This window comes from Pseudopodoces humilis, chromosome 6 (assembly GCF_049639895.1).
Source record: "Pseudopodoces humilis isolate 2021_Gansu_Grassland_sample_001 chromosome 6, ASM4963989v1, whole genome shotgun sequence".
Classification (NCBI taxonomy): domain Eukaryota; kingdom Metazoa; phylum Chordata; class Aves; order Passeriformes; family Paridae; genus Pseudopodoces; species Pseudopodoces humilis.
This window is the reverse complement of record NC_142205.1, coordinates 47520890-47536976: the sequence shown is the minus strand read 5'-3', so window position 1 is coordinate 47536976 and position 16087 is coordinate 47520890. Positions and strand designations below refer to the sequence as shown.

General features: G+C 36.8%; 1 protein-coding gene across 4 annotated transcripts in view; it reads left to right on the top strand.

Moving 5' to 3' along the window:
• Positions 1-16087, top strand: part of GSTCD (glutathione S-transferase C-terminal domain containing) — a 46450-nt gene that overhangs the window by 17819 nt on the left and 12544 nt on the right. The window lies entirely within an intron of this gene.

Here is a 16087-nt window from a genome sequence, read left to right as displayed (position 1 = left end):
GGTCTGTCATGGAGTTGTTGGTCTTAGTGCTGGTGTTTAAATGGCTCATGTAAGTAGTGTGAGTAGACCAGTTGAGGTATCATTCATGCAGTGATTCCATCAGAAAACTTTCCCTGGAATTTTCTGATGTACCTGATTGGTGAAGGGCTCTTAAATCTGCTTAAATGCTCTTGAATGTCCTGGTTGCAGATCTTCCATGTGTTCTTGTGTTTTTAGTGACAAGAAATAAGAAATAAAAGAACATCCTCCCCACCTCAAAGTCTAAGATACTTCTTAGCAGTATAAGCTGTTCTGAGTGCTTTCATGAAGCTCAACTGGACAAAGTTTTTACCTTGGCTCTTGGTTGCATTGCATATTTTCTGCAAAATTTTGTTTGTTAGGTACCAGCATATGCTGGACAAAAGTAGAAATGGACTCTTAAATTTTGTTGTTTTATACAAGCACTCCTTGCTGTCCTAAACTTTGTACCTGATACCTTTAAGGCTGCACTGAACGTAGGCTCAGGTTGTAAATGGTTCTAGGCTGGATACATAATGTTCAAGGCTGCATATGGAAACTACTTTTCTTTCCCTGTCCTTCATCACTTGAGACAGGGAGAAATATTGGTGCATTTCACTGCATAAGGACTGCCATAAGCTAGAATTTGATGTTGGATCCTGGATGGGGTCATGCATTTTGGTACAAGTTCAGGGAGATTTAATTAACCAGTGTCTTTCGCAAACCACACAGTGCTTTTACTTGCACAATATTTGCTAGTTTTCTGCAAGAAATAAGTCAATTTATAAATATAATATCTTGAATCATGCCTCATATTTCTATTGTGTCTTATGATAGTAATGGGTATATTTTGCTTGAGATTTGATGTATCTATCTATATAAATCTTATGTTTCTTTATTGTCAACAGAAGCTAGGTGTATATATGTTGCCTGATCTCAAAATGCATGTTTCAACAATGTAACTAGGGGTTTGATGTTTGTAGCTCATTTTTCCTCTCGTATGGGGAAAAGGATGTAGTTTAATCTTTGTTTAGAAGTAGTAACTAATTTTGAAAAAATGAGGCAGGTTATCAGATTTTCTGCACAAGGTAAATTTTGTGGACTTTAATGACAAATTCAACATTAATGTGGATACATTTCTAGTATTTGTAGTATTTTAATTTGATGATTTGGGCTTTTTTTACTTATTTACTTTTTATTTATTTACTTATATTCTTTAAACCTTTTCAACAGTAACAGGCAGAATTACTGTCATATGACTGCTACAAATCTAAGTTTGAGCTTTCTTATTGTAGTAGTCATCTATTGGTCTGGAGAGTTCAAAGACCAGGGATTTTCCTGTTGTTTGTATTCCTGTAGCCCCTCAGATTCACAAGAAGCAATGGTCTCACCATCAGGTTTCTTTGCAATAGAAGTCTGATCTGGATTGGACATTGGCATGCGGCTGTAACTGTGATAAATTAGTACACAGTTTGGAACTTGTACCTGGATGACGCTGTGCTAGTCCTGAAAGGACACCTGAAACCTGGCTTGGCTTAACAACAGTGCAGTAAGAGACCATGGTGGCTAAATAAAAGCTGTCTCAGAGCAAGTTAAATGTTTCTTAAAAAAAGTTTGGCCTAGGGAGGTGGAATTAGAAGTGTTATTTGAGTTCCCAGAGTGATGTTGAATCATTGCTTTGTCATGGGAGGAACCTTCATTTTTGTTTCAGTACTAGTAGGACACAAGTATATTATAAAATTTTATTGTAGGATATTTATGACATCCTTTAAAATATTTAGGTTTATGGATGTGCTTCATTTTCCTTGTAATGGAAATACAAAACTGTAAGCAAGTAATGTGAAAAGTCTTGTAACCAGGAGGGTTTTTTTTTTTTCTATGTAACTTTTAAAATCAAGGTTTAAGAAAGAATGTTACTCTTGAACAGTTTTTGAATTTATTCTTGTAGCTAATTTGTTTTTTTACCCATAAAGTATAGCTTTTCTATGTGTGCTAATGCTGGATGTTGAGGAATATGATTATGAAAGTCAACATAAAAGGATATGTAGCCATCTTTCAAAATCATTAGTGTCCCTGTGTTCTATAATGTATTTTTTTTGAGCACAGTCTGCTACTGTACACTTTTTCTGAAGCATTATTTCTTCAGTATGCTCTCATCATTTTTGAAAGACTGGAAATGATTTCTTCATTAAAATAATCTGCTTTTCTGAAAACAAAACAAACCTCCAAAAAACCCAACCTGAACTGAGACAGAACACTTTTTAATCCTCTGTTCTATGCTACTCAAAAACGTCTGCCAAATGGATTATTTTCCATCTTATCTGCAGCACGTATTTGCCATTCCTCTGCCTGTGCGTGTTACCGGATGCTTTGGCCCACTTGTGATCTCCCTTGATGTATATTGGCATTATAAGCTCTCTGTAACTTATTTGGATGATGTTAGGTAAGACATAATACAGAGAATAAATCATACCTTCAGTCAAGCTTTCTTGACTTTTTGGATCTTAGTTGTTTTGTGAACAAAGGTTAGTTTGTTCTTTCTGTGTTTGTGTCCCCCAGTTCCCCAGCTTTTAATTTTTTTTTGTGGTTAGTACATGCATTTTGCACCTCTGTATGTTTTTAACTGTAGCATGAAGATCATAGTCACAGCTGATTTTCACTTGTAGGGAGCAAGTAGAACATATGGCAGAGATTATCAATGTTGAACTCCTTTTTGAGCCCCAAGGTCAGAAATTTTATATAAAGATAAGGTTGATAAGGTTGTTGCAATGACAAACAGTGGGACTGGAAATGACAGGAGTAACTTTCTGCAAAACATTGCAGTTGCTTGTAGATTGTACTTTGCCTGTGTTTGTGTCACATTCAAAGCCTGTAGGTTTAGGTGGACGTGCTTGTTCGTGATTGTGCTGTGGGAAATGTGAGCAGATTTTGTGGTACGTTTTCCTGAAAGTCCTGCAAGGATAAATGAATCTTGAATAACAGGTAGTATCTCATAATCTAGTTCAAGACTCTTTATGAATGTAGAGCTTTTTTTGAATAAGCTGTTGATAATTTTAATAAATCTGGAAATAGTTGCTTAAAAACTACCTGTTTCTTAAGCTAGCTAAACAGATATCGGGAAACTTCCTTTTGACTTTGTTTTTATTTAGTAAATTTAACTTTTGCAGTGGCTAGTAGAGCTTACTCTTCCTCACTGTGACCATATGTGTACTTTGTTTCAGTGTTGAAATAGCCCTGCTGAGGTCATACAAAAACTGAGCAATAAGGGCTTCAGTAGAATCACAGCTTTTTAATTTTATGTTGTTCATTAAGGTGACTCAGGTTTGCTGCTGTGCAGTATACACAGTGCTGAAGAAATAAGCATTAAGAATAGTTATTTCTTTCAGTTTTGTATCACAAATATGGTACATAGGTGAGTGCTCCCTACTGCATGAATTTTATATTTCACTTAATTTTGTTGTGTGTCAGAGAGGGACAGAGCACAGTGCTCAACTAATTTTTCTGAAGTATTTTCAGTAATAATTAATTAAAGAAAACCCATAGCAATATGATATTTTAGTTATTAACTCAGAACAGCTTTATGGAGAAATCAAATCTGATAGAATATGGTCTGTTGTCCATTTGTAAGACATCTAGTGGCTGCTGCATGAGTAAAATTAAAAGCATATTTTGTTATTATATTTTTGTATAAAGCTGCAGTACAAGAGAAGAAATGGGCTTTACAGACTTTGATTTATCAAAGGGTCTTGAATTCCTTTGTACTTAAGGGGGGAATTGGATGGAAAACCATTGAATCTCTTCCATCCTCAAATTTCAGTGCCTGTAGACTATCTTGCATTTTTCTGCCAATATTTCCCATCATGCAGGTACACAATGGAGGTTGTGATTACTATTTTGCAGCTCAGGTTTTCATGTTTTTTTGAATGAAAAGTACCTTTTAAAATTACTGAATACTCAGTTAAGGATACTTCTGTAGTCCCATATAGTCTTTTTTTCTCCCATTGTAATAAACACTTTTCCATGTAATTGCAATATAATTTTTAGTATAGATATGCTTGTTCTGGCTTTGGGTCTTCTCAACTTGGTTTACACCAGAAGCGGTTTAATCTAAGTAAAATAATCTCAGCAAATTGCCTCAAAATAATCCCACTCTTAAAGCAGAAATACCCATTTTAAGGATTTTATTTGTATAACGCTACTGGTTTGACTGATGACCCTGTTCACTGTGGGTTAGGCTTTGTGCTGTGCTGTGTTATTTACTGTCAGAATGGTTTTGTGCCTTTGGCTTGAGGAGAATTTGCATGCAACATCCATACCCCATTACCTTACTCTTCTCCAAATGCTTCCTTTGCTCTCTGGGTAAATAAGAGCTCGAGCATCTGCATAACATCTGTCTCAGAGCTCCCAACAGGAGTGTGGATGTGCCCTGCTCTCAAACGGAGGTGAAGGATCCCTCTGTTTTCTCAGTTCCTTTCACCTACTTAGGGGAGCTTTGATTTCCTTGAGACCAGTGTTACTGGGATTTTTCCTTCCAATTCTGTGCGCAGTTCTAAGTCCAGAGGAAGAATGTTGGCTGTCAGCATGTACACTGTACGTAGAATGGGATGAAGTAGGAATCTTGTAGATTCTTCCATGTAGAGTTTGTTAATAGGAAGACTTAGGACAGTAGGGTAACAGAACATGCAAGCTATTAACCCTACTCTGAAGAAGGCGACTCTGTTGCTGTCTGAGCTTTGTATGCATTTGCTTAAGCCCAGTTTGTGTGTGTACATGTGACAGGCCAAATTTATTCAAATATACCAGACAATCCTTGCAGTACAGAGGTTTTATTTTCATCCTTATGTAGTAATTTTAGCATGTCCTCATTTATAAATGATGTGAAGCATTCCTATAGCCATTTATCAGAAATGTGTGCTTATATATTTTAGAACAGATTTTATAAGAGCTGCTAGCTGAGGCACTGCCTAGCAGATGCACTACTGAGGCATTTTTTTGACGGGTACTGCTGTAAAGTCTACAAACTATTCGTTTCAGTGCTAGACATCCCCCCTTGCAATTTATTAGGTGATGGCAGGGTCTGTAGCAGCAGATACTCGGTGACCTATTAGATCAATTTCTGCATCAGCATTAAAAGATGATGACAGAGTAAATGTGTCTGTATGACCTCCAGTACCACAACTCTTTATCCACATTTGATGATGGTGAAGGAAAGAGTTCTGAGATTTGCACTAGAAGGGCAGTAGGGCCTCCAGAGGTCTTATGCAAAAAAACATAGCTGTAATGACTTTTTGTGCTGGGTTTTTTTTTTTTGTTTGTTTTCCAGCTTTTGGCTCCTTTGACATTATACTGGCACATAAACTTTGTGTCAAAGCCCATTTGCTGCACAACATGCTACAAATCATTGTTTGAATATCTTAGGTTTATAAGTCCATGTTTAATTGTGTATTTTTTCATTAAGGCAGATGTTTCATGAACATGCCTTCTGGCAGTTAGTGGGAGATATATTTTCCTTTTTAAGTTTCTGAAGGCGGATATTTCTTTAGTCTGAGTCTTTGTTTAGTTGACAGAGCTGATTAATTTCTCTTGGAAAAGAGTTCATAATTTTTCATTTCTGTTGGCTTCAATTTACAGAAATTCAGCAAGCTGTTTTAATTGACTTTGTTTCATGCTGCACAGTTTTCTGTCTCTCTCCATCCCCTCAAAACTGTCTAATTTTGTTCACATATCATAAAGTAACAAAATGAGTACATGAAGAGGAAGAGGATACCGTTGCACATTTTCTCGTCTAAACTAATTAGTATAGAATTTTTGTGCGGGAGATAAGTTTATGGATGACCTTTCTGTTTAGTTAGGTGGCCTTAAGTATGCTGGTAGTGTGTAGAGTAAGCAGAAGTGATGTGTAATGCAGAAAGTGCTGCTCCTTGTCTGCAGCTGGCTGCTGCGAGTCGCTCGCCGTGGAAGGGCCAAATGAAGTCATGACTTTGTGTCCTAATGCTCCGACTTGCAAAGCCTGGGGAACTGGAGTGCAGTACTGGGCTGGTGCCCGCAGTTTCATTAACTTTTTTTTCCCATTTAAATCCAGGTCTCTGTTTCAAAGATCGTTGAAGGGATTTATGGGTTTTCTTGATTATTTGCTTTCATAAACTATGTAAGAATAATACAAAAGGCCACCTGGCACAAAGCTGCTTAAGACACAAGAAAAAGGAGCCTTTTATTATTAGAACAATTGATTGGTCAACAAGTGCCAATTTCATGTATTTGTTGTCTTGGAAACCCACTTTTGCCTCTGCTTTGGATTTCAGGAAAATGTGTTAACCTGTGACAGTATTTTCAAGCTTGGGTACTTTTATTCCTTATAGTAACAGAACACCCTCTTCTGTTCTTTTGTCAAGCATGCATGTGAGTAGTGGAGAATTGTGTACACAACTGGCTTTTTATCAGTGTTTCTGAGGTTACCTTACATTGGATTATCCAGAATTAAAAAAAAAATAAATTCCATCATAGGGAGCTTTTGAATTGATATAATCAACTTGTCTCTTAACTGGTATTTTATAATACATGCTCTGAAAACCTTCTGGGAATGTATTTGTGATGTGTTATGTAGCATAAGCTGATAGTTCTGTGTTATTTGAAAGTCATTTGCCCTTTTTTTTTAGTGTGTAGTACTTCAGAAATGCATTAAAACACTTTGAAATTTTATTTAATTTTCATCTTCTAAACTTGATGTAAAATGTTACTGTCCTCACGTTGCATGTTTTTGACTTGTGAAGAATTCCTGTTCATGGCAGGATTCTTTAATTTCACAATCTTTTCTGACGTAAAGTGTGCAATAAAGTAGTATTAGTTGGTAATGGGTGATTATTGCATGTAATGTGATCCAGATGACCACACCCATATTTTTATATATTAAAAGGAAAGGAGTGGATATTTATTCTGTTTATTTAATTGGTTTGTCTTCCACTGCACCATAATTTGTTTGTGCTGATTATAGTAAATTTGTGCTTTACCTAACTTGGCAGGATTTGAGTGGGTGGTTTGGATTACTGACAACAATGAAAAGGAGCACTTGGAACAGAAGCATTCTGCAAAATGCCCTGATTCTGTTAGTGTGGATAAATATCTGTTACAACTTTAAAGGTGGTGGGAGTACCAATGGACTGCTTGTCTTTATGATAACATTTGTTACAAAGTCTGGGTTTTTTTCTCTAATAGTGAGAAAATGCCAGTCTTGATTAACAAGTCGTCTGGTTCTTTCTAGGTAGTTACAGAGCTTCTCCAAGCGAGAATGCTGAGATACATGTTGGTTTCAACCCAAACTGGTTACTAAGAGCACCACAGACATGTTAAAGACAATCTAGTAACTGTAGTTGGCTGTGGTGTGCTACCTACAGAGCCGCACAGCAGGGATTCTGTAACAGGCTCTTAAATATGGCTGAGGGACTGCCATCTCAGCAACTCGTGGCTTACTCATTGTGCCTTCATAGCCCGAGAAAGCACTGGAGGGAAAAGACTGTGGAAAGAGAAGTGCTGATTGAAATGTTTTGTTAGTGGTGGTTTTGTTTGTTTGCTTTGCTAAAATCTGTCATATGAACTACTAATGGCAAAAGTTTATCTATTCCAATGCAACTATGGAGGTTAAACAAACTTTAATGTTGATCATCAACATTTACATTGGTAAACTGGTAACCTGGCACAAGCAGATACTGATGTTCAGAGATTAAAAGAGCACTTATCCAAAGCTGGTGACTCACTTAAATTCTATAGAAAACATCCTACTGAGCTATGTATTCAAAGAAAATAATTGTTTGCTATCTAAACTGCAGTTCATTTTGATTCCCCTCTGCCCCAACTTTGCTTCAAAAGTTAATTAGAGAAAAAAGAAATGAAAGGAAAAAGTTGAGTGGTCAAGCAGTTACTATTACTGAATTAAAACCTTATGATGGAGTTCTGTAAGTCCTATATTTCCTCTGAACTCTTGAATGTTTTTTTAGCCCTTTTAGCTAACATAAACCACATGAATACCAAAGACACTCATTTCATATGGCAAATTTGATTGAATTTCTTAAAATTTTCATAAACTACAGATTTATACAGGATCAAGCTGTAAGTGCTATGGTAATTGCAGTGTTTGGAGCAGATGGAATTTAGAGCATGGATAAATGTGTAACCTTGGTCTTTCTATGTGCAACTCAGATGCCTTTGGAAGTTAGATACAACCATTGTGAAATGATGTTATTTGCATATTGAAATGTCAGTCATCAAATCTTTGCAGCGTGGGATTTAATTTTGATAATGACTGAAATTCAAGGTGAAATTTCAAGGATGAAATTCCTTTTCTTCAGGATGTTCTGGAGGAATTCCTTCAGCCATTCATCTTTGTAAAGTAAACAGGCATAATGTGTAAAGTTAACCTGAAAGTCCTGCTGTTTGTTCTGCAGCCAGTTGTCCAATTGCTTGACACATAAGGGCCAAATGAAGCATTTCTTCCAAGCAGCTTTTTTGGGTTTTGGTTTATTATTTCAGGCTCTCTCACTCTTATTGATAAGCAAATCAAAGACAGGAACCATCCAAATTATTAATATAGCTAATATGTAATTTTTTTTCGTAATTAGGAGTGGTGATGGGAATCAATGAGTTGGTGTGTATATAATATATCAGAAGGGGTCTTTCGGACTTTGCTTTAATTCTTTGCAATTCACAACTTCCTGTACAGAGGTAATTCAGTCCTTACTTTTTCCTTAACAATCAGTTATAAACAATTCAGCAAAAGGAGCTCAGAAAGGGAAATCTCTGTTCCTACTGCCTCTTAACTGCTGAGAGCTGGTCCCCTGCAAGCGAGCTGCTGCTGGCCAGCTGTGAGTGTGAATGGCAGGGGCTTCTGGCCCTTGCTCTGACCTCAGCAGCAGCTGCCTCTGGTTCCTGCTGGGGAAGGAGCCTCTCCTGTTTTTACAAGGACAAGCACTCTTAGTCCCCGGTGAGAACTGACTTCAATCCCCCTTTCTCAGCAAGGCAGTAGCTGTTAATCAGTACATGAGGCTTGTGAGAAGTAAACAAAACATTTGATTCTGGTTTCCTTGTCAGGCAGTGACATCTTCATGTGAAGATATTTTGCAGACAGTGAGCTACCCCTGCCTCCCAAACCCGGACGTTGCTGACATGTGGTGTAATATTATGTGTAGGTAGAACAGCACTCCTTTTGGGGTTAGAGACTTTTTCCTACATTTAGTGCAGCAGAGGCTGCTTTTCCCTTTCCTTTATTCTTCTCCAAATGTTTTATCATCTTTCACTTTTTAAATTTTGTATTGCTGTGGTTTCTTCCTCACATCTTAAACATTTTGCCGTAAGTGATAGGTGGGTTTGGGCACCTAAGGAGCATAAGATACAGGCAAAATAGCTGACTTGGTGGAGTCTTGACCCTAAAAGGAGTGAAGGTAATGCAGAAAGGTGAAGAAAGAAGAATGTAAGTGAGGCAGTGTATGAATACATGTGCAAATAAGTGAAACAAGGGTGATTTCAGGATCTTTTTTTTTCTGCCCATAATTCTGTCATGACATTTTAAAACAAAACAATTTCCTAATCTTTGGGATTCTAGAAAAATAGCTCGAAAGTATGAATCTCAAAGGCTTCAGAATGAGAAGAAGGGTGAACAGACATTGTTAATTAGATCAAATGTGTAGGAGCTGAGAACTTGGGAACTAATCTAATGTTTTGGGAAAGGTGCTGACACATGATTTTTCTGAAGATTGCTGTTGGCAATATTATAATGTGAAAAACTTGGAAGAGCATGGCTAGCAAATACATAATAGTGTGGATAGCACTCATTAATCTAAGTACATATAGAAGTTTCATAATCTAGTACAAAATATTTTAAAAATAGTATAAATAGTAGATTCATGTGTTAACATTGTGTTAGGTATTTGTTTTCTAATTTGTTTTTTGCTGAATATTTAGAAGAAATGTTTTGAAGATAAGCAATTGGGAAAAACCAAACAACAAATCTTTTTGAAGTAAAACATAGTTACATTCTGGAGGACCTCAGCATTAATTTTGATTTCTTTTTACTAGTATCTGTATGTCTTTATGGTTTTTAAAGGTGCCTTACTCTTTTCTTGCTTAAAATACTTTCATGCAAAAAACAAAAAAAAAAAGAAAGCAGGCCAAGTTCCTGCTTTGGTTGTCAAGGGTCAGTTTTCATAGCTGTCTGACCTTTTTAGACTACACCAAGATAGTGTATGTGAGATGCAGGAGGGTTTTGTGCCTGAAGTGATAAAACTATTTTGCACAGCCTGCCTTAATAAAGAGCAGGTTGGCTAGTAACATCAGGACGGACTCCTATTTAAAAAAAATCCCTATGAAATGCTCTTGTGGAGTGCAGTTGTCTTTCCTGTCCTTTTGATTATTGCCCAATATATTTCAAATCACGCATTGTAGCATTCTCTTCTCCTACTCCCTTGACTGTAGCTAAAACATCATCACATTTCATCATAAAAAACTTTATATAATATGGCCTCTGGGATTTTCTTTTCTGTCCTTACCTTTTGATTCAAAGTGTATGCTGTACATTCTCCACAGCAGTAGTTTATAGGTTTCATTTGTAATGTTTAGGAGGTTTTGTTTGTTTGTTTGTTTTCCCCCAACCCAGTGAATGCTAAGGCCATTTTTACAATATGTGCAAATGAGTAACTTTAGGAACGCTGCTCATTCTCTGAGGCTTCTCAGGAAAATGCAAGTGTTCGAAATCTGGTCTTTGCAGATGGAGACTGATGCCTTCTGAGCTGCCAAGTGCAGAGTAGCCATGTGTTCTCAGCTGTAAGGAGGCTCCAGGCAAAAAATGTTGGCTTTTATTAAGCCATTTGTTAGTACCAAGCTTCTCAGAGGTTATTTTAAAAACAAACTTTCCTGAAAATCTAATTGTTGGGATGAACTAAATTAATGCAGTGCTCTGGTAGGAAATAGTAAATAGACATTCCAACTATGCCCAGATAACTTAATAGCAATTTTCTTCATTTAATAGAGATTGCTGATTTTGGAAATGTGTGAAGTTGCAGTTGGTGTATGTGCCTGTTACCTCTTAAAAAAGTAAACATTACATGCCCTTTTACCAACTAGTAATGGCATGTGGGGTGTTTCCAAACCTCAGAGTTCCAGAATATGTTTTGATAAACATCCGGTCAGGGTAGAAAAAAGAACAACAAAAAAAACCCCAACCTACGTATGAACTGTGTGGATAAATGTGACTGCTGATTGCATTTATTCATAAAAATACACTCTGGCCTTCAGGATATGTTTGCTTCTGCTTCAAACAGGCATATTATAAAACAAACTATTCCATAAAAAGTAAGTATTAAAAAGAAAGGAAAATTAGGTTTTCTGCATTGCAACCTCATCTATAAAACGATGTTTTCACTCAATCTCTAGCTCATATTTTAATTCTCCAAGAGTGAATGGAGAGAGAATGTAAAAATGGGAGGAGGTGAGGTCTGGAGGACACTAATAAAAGCACAGCCCTTTGGTTAGTGTTGCTGGGTGTTTTTGCAGAGTGTGTGATAAAGTGGTATATTTCGTGATAGGACTAATGGATTAAAACTCTGATGCAAAAGTAAGGAAATACTTACACAATTGGAACTAGGTGGTTCGGGTTCTTTAAAATTTGGCCCAATTACTTCCATTACTTCTGAAATTAAATCAAAAAAATGTTTTAAGAGGAAATTGACATTTTCATATCCACTGTGTTATAAGAGAGATCAGAACAGCAATTTTCAAATGTAAAGAAAGAGCAAATGAGTCAATAATAACCCTAAGCTATCTGATCTTGTATCTGATTGAATAAATGTTTTAGCCTTTGTAAACAAATGTGTCAGTTCAGTTGTGTTATAATAGACTTCTATTTCATTGAGAACTTAAATAAAGATAGGTAGTTGTGAGTCATCTGTGTTAATGGAGTCAGGAAGCAGGCAATTACCATAGATGCTATTCTGCTTTACACTAAGTTTTCTCTTGAGATTGTTTGGTGAGCAAGCTTCCTTTAGTACCTTGTGATTCTTTTAATATTATAATATAAATTTGGGGAAAGATAAAAGGTTGGTAAATGTTGTCTCTTGGTGACACATATAATAAAGCATATCTTATAGTTTTTGCAAAGGAATTTATACTGGTTAGAGGGAAGAAGTGAGTTGCACTCTGAGGGCTCCACTCATGACCATGTGCATTAAAAAACCTACAAGAATTATTACAATCTCTCTTTGTAAGTACAAAATAATTCTGTTTGGTGCTAAAAGCACTGTTTGGCTTTTTTGTTTTCATCACAGAACCTGGAGAAGGCTTGTGAGGAAGCTGAACTGTACGTAAGCTGTGTATATGTGGAGTGCAGCACTGGGACTTAGCTCAACAAGCAGTGAAAAACCCCCACCCACACCAACCACTAGTTGTTGTGGATGTGCCTTTTTAAAAGGTGTGAGCATTTAGTTCTCCTGGTGGTATTCACAGGTCTCGTAGCACATTGTAACTCTGTGAGATTCTCTGCAGAGCCAGAAAGCATATACCTTTCCTCCTACAAGTTCCTTTTGGCTATACCTTGGGACTGAAGTCTTGGTAAAGCAACAAGATCAAGAGAATGAAAAATAAAAAAATTAAGGTTTGCTGTAGTTTTCTCTAAATAAATAAGAAGTCCAGCATAGAGCTTTGGCTGCTAGGATAGTTGATACTTTGTGATGCTTCAAAGTGGTTTGTTTTTTTTTCTTTCTGATGATTCTTTTCCCTGGCCTTTCCAAATGTGAATTAGACTTTTACACTGCTGAAGGTAGGGACACAGAAATATCTCAACGTAATGAAAAATCTGATTAAATACCTACTTTAAAATTTAATGAAGCTGTTAAGAGTTAAATGTTTCCATTTACTTTTCAATGAGAGTGATTTCTGAAAGGTCACCTATTGTCTAAGTCAGTTGCATTTGATTTTAAAGGGTTCTGATGGAGCAGAAAATGTAAAAGCAGTGAAACTTTTTTGATAATTTGATGATGTTTTCTTTGTGAATTCCAGCAGATTTGGTATCCCACGCTATAAGAAATACTTTAATGATCAAATTCAACAGGTTCTTTAAAATGGCTCTGTTACAGGCCAGCCTTTGAATTCTGTGTTCACGTCAGAGCTCAAAGTCTGACCTTTAGGCTTAACACACATAGTAAAGAAGTATATTCGTTGTAACTAAGAGGCAGACTTCCTGCAACAGATACTTTTTAGCCCAGTATCACTCAAACAGCCAGACTGAGTTATTTCACAACTATGAGGGAGTTGAACGTAAGGAAAACAATTTATACTGAGCCTGACAAATCGAGAGCCGAGGTCAGTGTCATTCTACAATCTACATTGCATTGAGGAATTCATTGGGGACATTCTGTGGTGGCAATTGTTTTATAGCTACTCTGGAGTGAAAGTCTGCTTTATTCCCAAAGCTGAAACCATAGGAATGTAACTTTTTGCTTTTAAATGGACAGATTTATATCAATGAGGAGGTATTCAGGTCCCAATACAGGATGTGGTCTGACTTCTCTCTCAACAGCCTCACTTGCTGGGTCCCCTACTTTGACTTATGCCCAAATGAACAAGCCGTAGACACGCTATTTGCTGTATTGAATTCAAGTAGTGCTCAAAAAAATAGAATCATCCTTTTTGCCCACTCAAAGTTGCCTCCCTCCACTATTATAAAAGATAGAGGAGAAAATGAGACACATTTGCCTCTTGCAAATGCCTCTTTGCTTTTTGATGTGGTGTGTATTTCAAACTGTGATTCCACTGTGTCTTTGCCAAGGCATACTTGGAGATGATGCTGAGACTGGCTGGCCCATCTCCTGATACATCCACTCTCTCCTTTGGTGTGGTGATGCAACAAGTAGGAAACAGATGTTGCTGAAAGCAAAAGCTGCTCTGGAGGGGAGGGGAAGGGAGAAAGGGCAGTGCAGTGAAAGGGGACAGCTGGAAGGTGGTCCCAGGCTGGAGAAACAGAGGGCAGATCTTCAGCTTTCAGCACTGGCCCACACAGATTTAATAAAAGCAGCTGAAGTTGGAGAAGAGCATTGTTCAAGTACCAAGGTGACCAATGGACCTCAGCAAAGTTACTGTCTTTCCAAATTGTATTTATTGCAAGATTTGGCAGAGTTAGTTGGAAGAAGGTGGTATTATTTTTGGCTGTTGAGAGTATTTCTTAATTAAGTATGTGTCAGCTGAGCTGGATTCCTTACATCTTTTTGAATTCTGCTTTTCCTAGTACTTGCACAGGAACCACTGTACTGTTGGATTAATGTAACTAATACGCTCTGTAAATGTAAAAAACCAGTCCATAACACAAAAGTAGAACAACTCACACAACAAAGAAGCAAATATCACCCTCTACCTGCCAACAGGTGTCAAAAAGAATTTAGCAGAAGATATTATGGGTGTTAGAAAATAATTAGAATGTCCTGAATTATCATAAGGTACTACCATTAAAAAAACCCGTTGGTTTCAGAAAAACCTGTTCAGCTTAGTATGAAACAGTAAAACTGTATCTGTTGTTTTGTAGTTAGTGAGCCTTTTTTGCTGTACTTGATATAGCAATGAATACATTTCCCCTGAATTTCCATGGAAAGTAGAATCATGTTACAATTTGAATTAGTTAACTGTAGCTTATGGAAAATAGAAAAGATACTTGTGCTAAAACAATAGAAGTATGCAGTTCTACTCTATGTAACAGGAGAGTGCATGTACTGTGTGTTAGATGTACGTGTTGGTGGCTGCGTGTTCAGATGTACTGTGATAGGACTTGAAAGTTGAATAGTGTTAAATTCTTAGAGGTGATACATGGGATTTGGGTTTTTAAAGTGTGCTTTAGTGACTTTTCAAGTTTAACTTGAGAAATATGGAAGGATTATTTGGGGACTAAAGGATTATATGAACTTGAATGCTGACCAAGGTAATACAAAAATAAAAGGGGCTTTGCCTTCTGAAAAGTTAATATTTATTTGTGCCAAAGTGCAAGACCTCTGGATGCCACAGAAACTTTAAAGTTCTGCTTGATATGGGCTGTATTAACAGTAATATTGGATGTGTGAAGCCAAATAAAATATTTTTGTTGTTTCAATTTGTTGAGAACTAATTTTTCTGGGACTGTATGACAATCTGTTAGTTGGGTTCTCATGAAGAGAGGAAATCATTTTATGAGGGTCTTTCAGTGTATTGTATAAAAATGTCAAGTTCTTCAAGGTTTTGCCTTGCAGGGCTAAATTTCAACCTACTTTTTTTCTTACTGTTCTTGAAGACAGCAATCAACATTGTTTTCTATCACAGAGCTTGTGAGCTGTAGTATTTTTAGATGCAGAAGTTTTAGTTTAATTTACTGCCTGTTTACTGTAATGAAGGACTAGTTAGCCGTGCTAACTAACATTCTCTGTAGGCCATATCACAGCTTGCTGTGTTTCTCTAATTCTGGCTACCAAGCTCAAAATACGGAGGTAGAGCAGGCAAAAGACCTATTGATTCAACTTTGATTTTATCCATCTTTCAAGGTAGTATTTGCTATGTATTGCCTTCACGGTAAAGGAGGATGAACCTTGTTGGCTGGTGACCATGAACAGTTAATTGCTAGAGTTTTTGAAGACTGCAGACTAATTCTTAAAAAATTGTATTTCTTATTAATTTAATGCTCACGAGGTTGACTAACTGAGTACTAAGTAGTGGATCTGTTTTTGCTGATGAAACTTGTTACTATATTACTGTTTGATTTTTAGGGATACTAAAATCTATTTGCTAATTTCGTGCAAATTGATGGTATTTTCAGGAGTTGTACTTAATACTAAAGAGTTGTTTCCGTACTTTTTCTTACTGTGAAGATGAGCTGCCAGTATCTATGTAAAACTCTGCTTTCTGAACAAGCAAAAGGAGTATTTAATAGGTCTGTCAGCACTCAGCCCCACTGAGACAAAACACAGCCTTACAAATACGTAAGTGCTGACTCAACAAATTCATGATATCTGAAGCTACTCCGTGTTGGACTTTACCAAGCACATTTGAAAGAAATTAACAGTTTTTCAAGTTCTAGTTGTTACAGATATGATTG